At 45.7% G+C, this 10,220-nt stretch overlaps 1 long non-coding RNA gene across 1 annotated transcript; it reads right to left on the bottom strand.

Annotated features, from left to right (window-relative positions):
- Positions 1–8,762: 8,762 nt before the first annotated feature.
- LOC148595120 (uncharacterized) lies at positions 8,763–9,116 on the bottom strand. The gene is made up of 2 exons (XR_015913248.1): positions 9,059–9,116; positions 8,763–8,816 (listed from the first exon to the last, which is right to left on the bottom strand). It is a non-coding gene; the product is annotated as an uncharacterized LOC148595120 (long non-coding RNA).
- Between the last annotated feature and the right edge of the window lie 1,104 nt (positions 9,117–10,220).

Below are 10,220 nucleotides of genomic sequence, written 5' to 3' on the forward strand. Positions count from 1 at the left end.
TCTGCACAGCAGTCTGCACAGCAGGTCTCTCCATACCTACACCACTTTGACCATCTTGTCACACATATACTATACCATCTGACATGTAACCTTTGTGCAGGTAATATGACTTCACAGAAAATAGATTTTACATCATATCTTCACATTTTTTCCAGGTCCAACACAGCCTGAATAGGAGATATCAACAGACTAGCAAACTACCAGCACTGCCTCTGTAGCTCCTTAAAGCACAGATGTGAGATTCACAAATGAACTATACAATGCTGTGTCTTTTGGGCATTTTGCCCGCTCAGAATGTTTCCCCAAAATGTTCTAACAACCGAAGTAAATGGAAGATGCACGGCCCACTCCAACAATCTTCCATCTCTTACAGACAGGAGAAAGCAGATATCATGCCCTTTAGTGCACTTGTTCCCAGGAAAGAAAAAAGCCCTCTAATAACGTGATTGTCATGAATTGTCAGAGCAGCCTCATATTCAGCCTAGGAAAGCAAAAATTTAAAAAAGAACTGTGTGGCAAACACTACTAACAGTCCGTAAGATTAGGTTTTCATTTTATGGTGGGCTACAATATTACTTTAAACTACGCATGAGGGAGAAAGACAAGATATTGCTTCTGGCTCTCATGGCCCTTTCCTGTGATCTTTGCACAAACTAGTGCATCCTACAGGCTCTGCAATGGCGGAGGAAGGAAAATAATTTTAAGGAGGCCGCAAAAAACATGTATAGACATAAGGTGGCAAACAACCTATTAGACTAATCCTTGCAACTGCGCTCCTCCTCTGTTCCCCTTACAGAACACAGGCACGCTACACAGTATTTTCCATGCAAATGACACTCTCTCCTTGCCAATGTCCTGTTTGTCGGCCTAAGTGCTAAGCATTAGGAAATCCAGAGAATTTCTGCATTTGCAATCACATAGGTAGGGTATATTGTAACCATTCCTGTAAAGTGCTTCAAGAAATTCAAAATCTCAAAAAACAAGAACTAATCACAGAATCACAGCATCACCGAATCACAGAATGGTTAAGGCTGGAAGGGATCTCAAGAGATCGTCTAGACCAGGGCTCCTCAAACTACAGCCCGCGGGCCGGATACAGCCCCCCAGGGTCCTCAATCCGGCCCGTCTGTATTTACAGAACCCCCCCCCCGCCCCCCCCGCGCCGGGGGTTGGTGGGGGAAGCCAAGCAGCCGCAGATTACTTCCTGTCACTTAATCCGCGCGCCGGCCTCCACAGCCCGCAAGCACCCGCCGGGACTGGGCTGAAACCAGCGCCTCGTCCTCGACCTGACCCGCCCAGGGGGCGCCTCTCGGCTACAAACCGCGCCGCCGACGCCCCGTCCGCCTCCTCCTCCTTCTCCTCTGCGATGCGCGGCAGGCGAGAGGCGCGGGCATCTCCTCTGCCGGGCAAGCTCAGTCGGCAGCCTCTGGACTGCGAGGTCCAGCCAACTCGGGCGAATCGAGAGCCCCGGCCTGGCAAAGCTCCTTCGGTCCCTTCTGGCGACCCTTTCCGGACTGCGCGGCCAGGCTGAGGAGGGGGGCGGTGGCATCAGCGAGGTGGGCGGCTCCCCCGTCTCTCCCTCCCTCCCTCCAGCTCCCAGGCAGGACAAGCAAGCCAGCACCAGTGGGAAGCGCGCGCACCATCATGTCAAAAAAAAAAAAAAAAAAAAAAATTAAAACAAAAATTGACACCAAGTGCAGGGTATTCCAAGAAAAGTGGACTTCTGGTTATCTTTTCACAGAGTACAAAGAAAGAGCTGTTTGTCTGATATGCCAGAATTCAGTGTCTGTGTTCAAGAAACACAATTTGCGTCGACACTACGAAACTCAACATAAATATGATTCTTTGGTCGGACAAGTGAGAAAAGATAAAATATTAAGACTGAAACATGGATTGACAACTCAGCAAAATACTTCTGTGAAGCAAAAGCAGCTCAATATATCATCACTTCCAGCAAGCTATCAAGTTGCCAAGCTCATAGCGTGCACTTGCAGAGCATTCATAGAGGGAGAATTTGTTAAAGAATGCCTTCTTTCTGTTGCCAAAGAGATGTGTCCAGAGAAGGCGGATTTATTTAGTACAGTGAGTTTTTCAGGACCTACAATTACAGGAAGGAATGAAGAAATGGGGGAAAAATTGAATCTGCAGTTGCAAAACTCCTCACAAAAACTTTGCTATTTCTCATTGGCACTCGACGAAAGCAAGGATGTTTGTGATTCTGCACAACTTCTAATTTTCATTCGTGGGACAAATGATTCTTTTGAAGTCACAGAGGAGCTTGCTGCACTGAAAAGCATCAAAGGAACAACTACAGGAAAGGATATCTATGAGAAAGTTTGCCAAACTATGAATGATTTGGAGTTGGGCTGGGGTAAACTATTCAGTGTGACAACTGATGGTGCTCCTAGCATGGTGGGGTCCATGAAAGGAGCGGTTGCACGCATTAACAACGAGATGGACAAACGCAACCATTCACATCCAATAGCCATACACTGCATCATCCACCAACATGCACTGTTTTGTAAATCACTGAAGCTGGACTCTGTCGTGAAAATTGTAGTTTCTTGTGTTAACTTCATTAGAGCTCATGCACTAAACCACAGACCATTTCAGGAATTTCTGAGCTAAATGTTGCCTATGAAGATATTCTGTACCACACAGAAGTCCACTGGCTGAGTCGAGGGAGAGTTTTGAAACGATTTTATGACTTACTTCCACGGGTTTATGATTTTATGCTTTCTAAAAACAAAGAAGTACCAGAGCTCAAAGATGCAGAATGGAAATGGCACCTTGCGTTTCTGACAGATGTAAGAGCTATTCAACAATTTCAACGTCCAGCTTCAAGGAAAGGGGAAGCTCATCTGTGATATGTATTCACATGTGAAAGCATTTCAAGTCCAATTAGACCTGCTCATTAACCAAGTAAAGGAGGAAAACTTCTGCCATCTCCCCACATCTCAAAACCTGTCTGCAGAAAAAATAGCAGTTGCATTCCCAAACAAAACATGTATGGATGTACTAGAAATGTTGCAAAAGGAGTTTCAAATTAGATTTAAAGAGCTTTGTCTCCATGAACAGGACATACAACTTTTCTGGAACCCATTTTCTGTTGACATTGAAACTGTTGATCCGATTTACCAAATGGAATTGGCCGAACTACAGACTTGTGACTCGCTGGAAGATGCATTCAAATCAAGCAGCCTTACTAATTTCTATGCATCTCTACCCTCAGAGACATATCATAATCTCAGGAAACATGCACTCAAAATTGCAAGCATCTTTGGCAGCACCTGTGTCTGTGAGCAGACTTTTTCCAGAATGAAACATCTGAAATCTCCAATCAGATCCAGACTAACTGATGAACCCTTGCATCACTTGCTACGACTAGCAGTGACAAACATGGAACCTAACATTGACCATCTCATCAGCCAAAAGCAGGCCCATAGTTCACATTGAAATATTATTGGTTTTTTTTGATTACAATTGTTCTTCATTTTAAATTGCATTCTTTTTCCTGTTTTTCATTTTAAATTGCATTCTTTTTCCTGTTTTTGTGCACTACTACAAATAAAATATGTGCAGCGTGGAATTCGTTCATTTTTTTCCAAACTATAGTCCGGCCCCTGACAGTGTCTGAGGCACAGTGAACCGGCCCCCTGTTTAAAAAGTTTGAGGACCCCTGGTTTAGGGTTAGGGTTAGGGTTGGGAATGGGTTGGGGTTTAGGTTTAGGGTTAGGAGTTAGGGTTTAGGTTTAGGGTCAGGGTTATGGTTAGGTTTAGAGGTTAGGGGTTAAGGTTGGGGTTAGGGAATGGAAATGGAAATAATATTCTGCTTTAGAAATAGTGCTCTGCATGGAGTACACTGGGCATGATTAATTTCTGGGATTGAAAGAACAAAAGGATGATTTTTGGCCAAATGTTTCAATTCATGAAAAAGTAGCACCTCTTGGTCCACAGGTCAATGTCAAACACTTATTATTTCAATGTAACTCAAAAAACAAAAAAAAAAAAAACCAAAAAAAAACCAAAAAAACCCCCCAAAAAAACAGAGCACATGCATGTATAGGGCAATCTTGAAGATAACACATGACCTACCTGCTGAGAGGAACATCAGCTGTCCAGAAAGGATAAACCCAAGTAACAGAATCTCACATTGGTTTTGAATTCCAGGGTAGAAATGGGGTAGAAATAAGCTTGCAATCTTACTGCACCCGGCCTATGCCCCTTACCAGCTCAGCCTGAGACCTAGCAGAAGGCACCATTCAACTGCCCTTCACAGTGCCAAGTGTTGTCGAAGACCAGCGGCTCCAGTGCTAGCTTGTTACTTAGTGTACAGAGGTGTGTAGTTTTTTTGCCCCGTTGCAGATACCTGCTCTCTGTGGTACATGACTTACATAAATATCTATATACACACACATATATACATATATACATGGTGTACAATCTGCTCTCCATGGTATATGAAAATAGCATAGTAAAGGGAGGGATGGGTGTGATGACATTCAATATTTAGATATTTAAATTAGATATTAAATATTAGAAAATTAGGAAACTAGATATTTAAATGTTTTTAAGGGTTGGGCTGTTCTCCTTAATGATGGGTAAGGTGTAGGCATCTGATGAAACAGCAGCACTTACCTGTAGACAATAGAAAGGTGCTGAGGGAGGGTGAAGACTGCTGCTGGCAGGATTTCAGGAGTCCACAGCTTAGCCCTAAGGCAGTGAGTTTATGCTCACCATTCTTACACTTTCCTCATGTGAAAGTTGCTTCAGGTGTTTGGGAGTTCTCATATCCTACAAATGCCTAGCGTAGCTACATGAACACATATGATGGCAACCACATACAAATTCATGAGTGAAACTGGCTCAAGCTGATTGCACTCACCCAAAGACAGACAAACCAATCTACCTCAGTCTGACCTAAGCTCTGTTAATATTCTGTATAGTCTCAGGAGTACCCTGTTCCTCTTTTTATTAGCAATATTTTTATTCACAATCCTCTCTGCTCTTTGTCAGTACCACTGTTTCAATGGGCACAAAACTCTACTTTTAATGGCTAAAGTTGTGCCTTCATGTCTCATTGAAATGTCACATGCTCCTCAACAGCTTGGCTATTTTTCAGTCGTTGGTTGGTTGGGTTTTTACCATCCCAAAAGAGGTTTTGGTGGTAGCTATAACACTGTCAACAACACAAATCGGGTAGCTTCCCTAACTTTGAGTTTTGGGGATTGATTTATTTAAACAAAAGCTATTTTTGTCTCTTGAGTTGCCCAGGAAGGAAAAACAACTTTAGCTAGATTTAAGGAAAAAAGGAATATATAAGTATTATCTGCCCATCCCCCCTGTCTTGAATGATGGTCAGCAGACCTATGGTCTGGTGCCCAGGAGGTGGGAGAAAAGAGTACAGTAAAGCAAAGCATCAAGGTCATGTTGCTTCTGGGTGGAAAGCGGCAGCTGCTCAGCACCAGCTTTCTGGCCGTGCACCTTTAGCCTGATCACAGCACTGCCTTTTACTCAGGAAGGTACTCAGAAGACAGGGCAGCACGGTGCTGCAGGAAGTGCAGACCACAGATGCAGATGAAAACACATTGTCATCGTCACAGTTCTGCTCACACATACAGCCAGCTTGTCTCATGCCTTCACATGCAAACATGAGTGTTTAGCAACCATCCATTGATAGCTTAGGGTTGGTACTACTGCACAGATCTGGTTTCCAACGCACACTAGATGATAGTTTGGCAACCATCACTTCCAGCCAGGGCCTCCAGCCTTTTTTCTATTGTTCTCCTCAGCCCCAGCGTGAAACAAACTCTCTGAATGGGATGGCAGTGGGCAGAAAATACAATGGAAAACTGAACCATTTTCTTCCCTGCCAGGAGTTGTTAGAGATTGTAGAAAGAAGGATGAGCATGTGGAGGAGAGCAGGGAGGAGGCTACCTGCCCCTTGTGAGCAAAAGTGGCTGCCTGTCCCTTGAATGGCAACCTCATAAGCCCCATACTCCAACACACGCATTCATCCCAATTGCTGCTCTATTTTCCTCCCCACACCACTGTCTAATGCTTGTTTCCTCAGTGAACAAAATTTAACAGAAAACAAGAACAAAAGATGTCCTGCAAGACTCCATGCTTCACTTGCGTTTGTGTGCTGAGCACTTGCAGAGCCAAGCTAGAACTGGAAAGCTGACAATGCAGAGCTGCCTCAGCACAAGGCCAGGCCACCCTGCCAGACAGAGGCACCCAAACACCCCCAAAATACCCATTCATCAATTATGCAACCTGCTAAATTTGCAAGATCAAGAGGGTTTTTGTTTGTTTCCTTTGTTTTTTTAAGCCACTGTCCCTCTTCTCTCCACCTCTTACTCAAGGGGGCTCAGAGAAGAAACATTTGTTCTCATGAGAAATTGCACTGCAGTCTCTGGCCACATTTGCTCAATTTGTATAAAATATTTGATGGATACACAGGAGTAACTGCATGGTCTTACTGATGTATGGGCACCATAGAAACTGGGTAGGTAAACTCAAGCCTAGTGAAGTTTCTATGAGACAGACACGCTAATCTTTGGGCGTCAGGCAGGGCATTAGCACCACCTCAAGCATCTTTCTCACTCCAACATAGTCGCTCACCTCCAACAAGGTCCCAGCTTGGACAAGAGCAATACGTCTCCCTTCAGGTTCCACAGCCATGGGAAGGGGTTTGCCTTGGAGTGGCTCCTCTCTGCTTGGCATTTTCCTGAAGCTGGTGCTCAACATGCCGTCAGTGACAGACCATGTTCTCACTTGCCATGTAACCCCAGTGCCCAAGATTTAACATCCTTCCCTTGGCACTGCAAGCTCTTCCATGCCCAAAACATTGTGCCCACCCCAAAGGCCCAGGTGGGGGTTGGACCTAAGCTTCTCCAGGCACTTGCTACAATGAGGGACTTGTTAGTGCAAGGTCTGTGATGAGGGCTCTGGCAGGAAGTCTTGCCTGTTTTCCAAGGAAAACGGCTCCTTCGGCGATACCCTAAACCCTGCCCCTGAAGTACTACCCAGCTCACTCCCTGGCTCACCTTAACAATGTGCAAGATCAGCACCACAGCAACTTGGTGCCCTCCAACAAGCCACACTGCAGCAATTTATGCAGCTCCCAGCAGTCATCACAGAGCAGGTCTCAATGCTAGTGGAACTAGTAATACAGAGTCAGGGAAAAGACAATATTTGCAGCGTCTAACACTGAATATACCACTGCTCTCTGAGGGGACTCAGAGACCACAGGCTCCACAAGTCACGCCTCCCGCAAATCTCAGCTTGTCCTATAACACCAAGATTATCATAGATTTGGGTTTCACTAACCTAGAAATGAAGAATGTGGACTCCTACAGCAGCCCTTCTGTTTGCAGTGCAAAGCTTTCCTAGACAATACAGACTTTTCAGAATAGAAAATGACCACAGACTTCTGGTTACACGACTGGATCAGAGCCTTTGCACTGGGTGCAGGCACATGCATCAAAGAAAAAATGCTCAGATAATGACAAAAATAAGAACAGCACACCTCAAAGAATACTTTTTAATTCAAAATTAGCAAAGCAGGTCACATTTTAGATGCAATTCCTGCAATATTTCACATCTTATTCTTGTTTTCAAATAATTGAGAATTCAGGAGGAATGCAGAAATCAATAAAAAAAACTATTTCAGCTGAAGAAAAGTTGAAGAGGGGAAAAAAGATTGGTCCAGATATTTAGATACAGAAGTCAACCCCAATCCTCATAAAACCTCCTCCTCACCGCCAGTCCAGAACAGGAACCTGTTTGCCAAGTTTGCCCAAAGCCAGCACACAGGAGCTGGAAAGAGACTGAGGTTGCTGGATGGATTCTTCATTCCACCTTGCCCTTTTAGCAAAGCTCCCTGGACCATGCAGCAGGGGCCAAGAAGCTACACTACAAACAAGGCTGTTACTTGTTTGCCAGTGAGCCACACCATGGTGGCTCACACTGCTCAGAGAAGCACTTCTGGTGCTACACAGGAAACCACTGCGCTGACAAGCACCCATGCTGCCAGAGGCAAGAAGTGAGCTTGTTCTATGTGTAAAAGGAAGAGAAGCTATAGTAACCAAGACAGGAGGCTGTGAGTCTTGCAGAGCACTTGTGGGAAACTTCAGTCCACCATGTCTTGTGAACACTGCTGTCCCTGGCATGAGTTTCTCTTGTTATCATGGTTCCCTTCCAGACACAGGACAAGACTCTCCAACAAGAAGAAAACAATACCCCACTGCCATTTCACCTTGGAGCCCTTTGCTCACCCAGCAGTTGTTTTGTGCCATGGAGTGGCCATGGGATAGGAACCATACGCTCCCCCAGCTTGCTGAGGAGACCCTCTGAGGGTGGCAGCCCCCAGGGTACAAGCACCAGCTGCAGACAGGGGAAGAGTCTGCATTGTGCCTTGAGCCCACTCACCAGAGTTAATGACAAAACCTCCAGTTACCCCTCTCTTCACTGACTCCCACAGAAGATGCAGAAGCTAGAGGGCTCTCATTAGCTTGAGTTGTCAGGTGGTGTATGCTCCAGCAGATGCTATGGGAAAGGTGCAAATACCATCCTTCCTTCTGGTCCTGCCTCAGTTATTGCAGCATCCCTTCATGCTTGCCATGGGATCCAGCTTCTTTTTCCCCCAGGGCTGCTAAGCATGGAAGCAGTTTTGTTCCCAGTGGACATTGGTGGCCTGGCACCTTTGACTGGGGAAGCAGTTCAGGACACCCCTTGCCTCTCCTCGGGGTTCAGAAAACTGGGATCTTGTCCCTGCTCACCGTGTCCAAGTCATCATCCAGGGTTAGCAGGACCTGAGGAGGAAGAAATTGCAAGGTAGTGGTCAGCCCTTGCTGGTGGCCTAGAGGCCTAGGGAAGAATAAGTCAAAGCAGAAGGTCCAAGCCCTGTTTCCAGGAATCACCACAAAGGCGATCGTGGGAAAGAGCTTGTGCACTTTTTTAGGTTACTGGGGCCAACAATGAGGCAAAGGAGGACAAGAAGGAAGAAAAGGTGAAGGTATATAGCAAAGTGAGGGAGGCTTGAAGCAGGACTCACCAGAAAGGAGAAGAACAAGGCAGTTGCAGTGAGGAAGTGCCAGACATCATGGTCATCAAATAAGCCCAGAAGGATGCACGGACTGTTCTCCCGAGACTCTGCCGGAGTCTCCTGGCAGGGAGAGGGGGAGGGAGAGAGAGCGAGCCTGCCCTGATCCCTGATATCCTCTCACACAGGACCACATCAGGACAATGCTTCATCCTAATGCTTCATCTCTCTGAATAGGGAGCCAGGATGAATGTGCTAGCAGGACATGAGGGGCAGTAACTCTGTGCAGTACCTTGAACCTGCAAATTGACCTAAGATCATAAGCCAGGGGAAAACCTCTGGTCTTTGCATGAGGGATCCTGCATAGCACAGACTGCTCAGCTTCCTCTGGACACTTCGGCAGCAAGCCCCTTGCTTCCAAAGACAAAAGCTTGCTCTTATCAGAAGGCACCAGTATTAAGAGCCTTTCAGATCACAGATAGCCCTTGCATCTGGCAGGGAGCTTCCCTCCCTATGGAGGGTCCTGCCATCTGCAACTTATCAGGATTTGCCCAGTTTCACCTTTTAGATCCCCTTCCCCCAGTCTTGTTGTCCCCCAGTCCCTGAGGGACCAGTCACCCCACAGGATCACCTGGTCAAATCACTTCTCCAGAGCTGCATGATTAGAATAATTTTTGGCTTCTCACAACTTCCCATGGCCCTCTCCTAGTTTGCTGAAGGAGTTGAAGGCTTTTAGCTCACTACAAGTGGCCTAAGACCCTTTTCCAAAGGTTTTTTGTTTTTGTTTTGTTTTGGAAGAGGAACAACAAGGAGGTAACAAGGAAGGGGAGCGAAGATGGCAACCAGAGAAGCTGCGGTGACAACGGTCAGCAATGCTGGCTTTGTTCAAACTTGCCCTTGCTGTGACTTGACAGTCTTGCAAGCCATCTGCTGCCTCCTTCAGATTTCTGTCAGCTATAAACATGCTCTTTAATCTTTCCTGAATCTTCCCTACATTTTTTTGAAGGGTGGACAATATTCAACTTTTTTTTTTCCAGCACAATTTTCTAAGGAAACAAGTTTTATGTGATCCATGTGACAGGCCTTTTAATTTTTGAACCTCTCCCATATTTAATACAGGGGTATCTCAAAGAGAGTTAAGTTCCTACAAGATGGATGGAGAGCACTGGGAAAT

This window comes from Tinamus guttatus, unplaced genomic scaffold (genome assembly GCF_059628265.1).
Source record: "Tinamus guttatus ecotype Peru unplaced genomic scaffold, ASM5962826v1 Tinamus_guttatus_pri_ptg000151l, whole genome shotgun sequence".
In the NCBI taxonomy this organism is placed as follows: domain Eukaryota; kingdom Metazoa; phylum Chordata; class Aves; order Tinamiformes; family Tinamidae; genus Tinamus; species Tinamus guttatus.